The sequence below is a fragment of the Pteronotus mesoamericanus genome, unplaced genomic scaffold (genome assembly GCF_021234165.1).
Source record: "Pteronotus mesoamericanus isolate MK-2021 breed Mesoamerican mustached bat unplaced genomic scaffold, CSHL_Meso_final scaffold_85, whole genome shotgun sequence".
Classification (NCBI taxonomy): Eukaryota; Metazoa; Chordata; class Mammalia; order Chiroptera; family Mormoopidae; genus Pteronotus; species Pteronotus mesoamericanus.
In genome coordinates, this window is record NW_026555329.1 from 42,991,177 (window position 1) to 42,995,763 (window position 4,587).

Below are 4,587 nucleotides of genomic sequence, written 5' to 3' on the forward strand. Positions count from 1 at the left end.
GAAGGAAGGAAGGAAGGCCAATATCTCTTTTGATCCTAGATGCTAAAATCCTCACCAAAATATTAGCAAACCAAATACAGCAGTACACTAAAAGGTCATACACCATGATCAAGTGGAATTTATTTCAGGGATGCAACGTTAGTAAAATATCTGCAAATGAATAACGTGATACACCACATAAACAAAATGAAGAATAAAAATCATATGATTTCATCAATCAATGCAGAGAAAGCTTTTGACAAAATCCAGTTCTTTTGTGATTAAAAAAAAAAAGAAAACTCTCAGCAAAGCGGGAAGAGGGAACATTCTTCAACATAATCAAGGCCATATAAGAAAAACCCACTGCCAACATCATACTCACCACTTTTATTCTCCATAGTAGTGGAAGTCTTTACCACAGCAATCAGACAATAGTAAGAAACAAAGGCATCCAAAATGGAAAGGAAGAAGTAAGGCTGTCATTATATGCAGATGACATGAAACTATATATAAAGAACCCTATGGATTCTACTAGAAAACTACTAGAACTGATAAATGAATACAGTAAAGTAGCAGATACAAAATAAATATGCAGAAATCAGTTACACTTTTATATTCTAATAAGAAACTATCAGGGAAGATCAGAAAACAAGCCAATTCACAACTGCTTCAAAAAACAAAATAAAATACCTGAGGATAAATTTAGCTTACTTTTGCCTTGAAAGAGGGCGAAAGTCTCCACAGACTCCTGGCTCAGCTTCTGGGTTAATTATCCATCTTTCCAACAAGTAATATGGGCCAAAGCACTTCCCATGAATGTATTCTTTATTTCTGCTTCTAGAACTGTCAGACTCCTCAGGAGAAACAAAAAGATGGGAAATGGACTTATCTTAAGGCTCTGATGAGGACAAGAACAGATGATTTCTCCATTATTCCCCTTCACGGGAAGCATTAACCTTGGAACAGGACTATTTATACTTGTTGCAGAGAGCAAAAAGCTGTGGGAGACACCAATGCCATCCGCCTTTCCCTCAGAAGAGCAACCAACCAACCCTCCTTCTCCTTTCGCTCGTCCTTGACTTTCTGCTTCTCTCCTGCAATCTTACTTTGTCCTGTTTTCCACAAAGCTGAAAGGGCGAGAAGCATCACCATTTTAGCCAGATGAGACAATTTGCTGTTTTTTGCACACACTCCCTCCACTTTCTCAGCCAAGAAACTCTTTTTACATTTTGTGTTTTCTTAGCCTGTTGTTCCTTCCCTATCCTTACTTCCAAACCCTGATCAGCTTCCATGGTCCAGATGAAAAACTTGAGAGGTGAAAATATTATAACAATGTAACCAAATATTTGAAGCTGTGGTCAACATGAGGATCTATTACAGGAGCTAGCAAACTTTGTCTGTAAAGGGTCAGAGATAGCAAATATTTTAGGATTTGAAGGCCATACTCTGCTGTTCTAGCACAAAAGCAACCTTCGATGATGTGTAAACAAATGGAAATGGTTGTGTTCCAATAAATCTTATTAACAAAAAAGTCAGCTGACTGTATTTGGCCCATGGACTGAAGTTTTCCCACCCCCATCTATTAGGCTAAGTTGGTTTGGAAGCCACACATAAGTCTTCTATGAACTCTGGGCATGGACCCACATTATGCTCCACCCAGAACCCCTAGGATTCTTTTACCTGTTTTCTATGTACCCCTCTACCTGCTTTAAAAACCTTTGTCCTCAAAATTGTGCACCTGTGACTCTTCTGAAGAACTTCCTCAGGCTACTGGAGTCACCTTGTCTGTAGGAGCACACAGCCCTAAGTGACTGGGAGTGTGTGTCCCTCAGCTCCCAACCCTGGGGCAGCCCTTAACCTACAACTAATGGGTACAGGAGGGTGACTGCTGGGTCCCCTGCCTCCGGTCTGGACACCTCTGAGTATCCTGCATATTCCAGATTCACACAGATTGAGAGATCCAGCTGCAAATGCCCTCCCTGGGGATCTTACCTGAAATTTCTCCCCCACTTGTCCTGCTTCTCCACTTGTTTACCAGATATTTCCTGGAATATCTTCCTTGATAAATCACTTACACTGAAATCTTCATCTTTGGGAACCTGACTTCAGTCACCTGACCTTGGAGCAGATGCTCAGGCACATCCTTCGATTTGCATGGAGCCTAGGTGCCCTGTGGGAAAGACCTAACACCCAGCCCACAGTTGAGGTTCAAACATGAGGGGGTGCCTTGAGAGAACAGGATGGTGAGTGTGGAAGGGCCTGGTAGAGAGAACCAGTTTGAAATTAACAGAGCCCAAAACAGCAGCTCTCAATAGGTATTAGGCAGAGATCCTAGTTGTACTAGCAAGAAGTAAAGAATTATTGGAGTTAAATAGCTGCTCACCTCTAGTGTGAAGAGGAGAATAAGAACTTCCAAACTCTTTACATGGTGAACCAGAAACTGCAAGTCAATACAGTTATTATAAATGGGTAAAACTTTCAGGTAAGTTCAGGGCTCTTTTTTGTCATCAGCTTACACTTTCTAAGTATATGCATTTACTTGACAACATTCAGCATTTAAACTTCAAAATCCCATAATGTTGATATACATACCTTAATTTCCAATCAGGTTGCTAGAGATAGTAAAATCATAATAGAAAAATAGACAGTTTGAACCTTGTAAAAATTAATTTGGTTCCACAAGGAACAAATACCCAGAATCAAATATAAGGCTCCTAGGGCTGCCTTCTTTCCCTAATGATGGTTTGGCAGTCATGTCACCTCAAGGATCTCCCACATTGAAATTTAGGTAAAAATAAAACTATAAAACACTGTCATGTGATGAACAATGGTGCGGGGATTGTCTGAGGGAGCGGGGGGTGCTGGTTGGAGCGGGGGGGGGGGGAAGGGAGGAAATCAGGACAATTGTAATAGCATAATCAATAAAATAAAATTTTTTAAAAAACACTGTCATGTAAACTGCTGCTGTCATATATTCACTTCATAAAATTAATTTACCTTTTTAGCCCAAATGCAGAATTTTTCATGCATTTTTGTTTAGTTTTATCTCATTAGTTTGGGCCCAAATCCCAGTTCACCATTTCTCATATTGATTCAGCCATTTAATGAAAATACCTGCTTGCTCTCAAAGTGTAAGGCCAACTTTTTGGAGATCCTAAATGGATGCCTTCACAAAAAGTTAAAGAAATCATCTCTGACTTTCTTAGATAAAAAGGGAGGATTTATTAAGAAGGAATTAGGACCTCAGGGAATTGAAATGTTCCCAAGTGGTCAGTCTTGGACAATGTGTAGGAACCATCTTTTGAGAGCTAAGAAGCAGGAAGGACAATTATTTTTTTAGTAGAAATAATCAGATACTTCTGCCACTACCCTCAGACACCATGGCCATTGCCCAGGACACTGATGCTGCCTCCACCTTCAATGAACACTAAAATCTCTTGCCTTCTTTGAATTTGATCAAGAAGTGTGTAATTGGCCAGGACTCAGCCACATGCCTGGAAGCAAGGGAGTGGGGAGAGAAAAATGTTCTGTCATTTTCCATCAGCAATGTGAGGGTGGATACTACCCACTATATCATGAAAGGCACAAACAGTGAGGATTACTGCCAATATGGCAGCTAGAATTGGACACTGGAAAAACAAAAAATAGCAAAGCTTACCATAAATGTGATATTTTTATTTTAAGAAATATTTTGAAATGGCATAAAGCAGAACTGATATTCAGAGGATATAGATCACTATAGGTATAACTGTTGGTTATAACCAGCATCTGTTCTAATTGACCTGTGTTGTCAAATATTTTGAGTATACAGCATCCTGTATATAACCATATGAAGCACATTTAGTTAAATAAGTTGGGTTTATGATGTAACATATAATTTTTTGTCAAAAAATAAGAAGTGATTAATAAGCAATGAGACCACTTTTCTGCTGTGATTTATAGATAAGTTCTAAGGGCAATTTCAAAAGAGGAGTCCAGAGATCTATTTTTTGTTTTTCTTTTTCACCTTTGAGTAGCATTGGAATAAGGAGGCTATTGGGAGAGATAGTTTGGGTTTTTGTTATTTTTGTTTTCGTATGTAAAGGCTGAGGTATTTGTTCCGGTTTGATTTCTTTTTTGTTTTTGATTATGTTTGTTTGTTTTTTACCACATAGTCCCAGGATAAATTTACCCACATGTAAAAAAATAATCTTTTATGTGCAAAAACAATGGGACTGACCAATTTTTCCTAGTCATGAACTTAATAAAGAGCAGCAATAGGCAACTTAAGCTAAGAAAGTGAGTAAAGGAAAGATGCCTTTTAAAGGGTAGTTACTGTGTTCAAACAGCATAGCATTCACACCAGCATGCGAGAGTTGCAAGGGAAAACATCAGAATAAATAACATGAGCATGCATTCAATGAACCAAAAGGATCAGCACAAAGAGAAAAGCAAACTGAACCCACAAGATAAAATTTCTAAGAGAGAAAACCACAGGTACAGGAGGGCAATGGGAATGAAGAAATGAAGAACTCAAAAAAGTCAACAAAAAATCTACGAAGAAAAATAGAATTATAGATCTCAGAGCTGAAAAATAAAACAAACCACTAGGACCACAGAAAGCTGCTG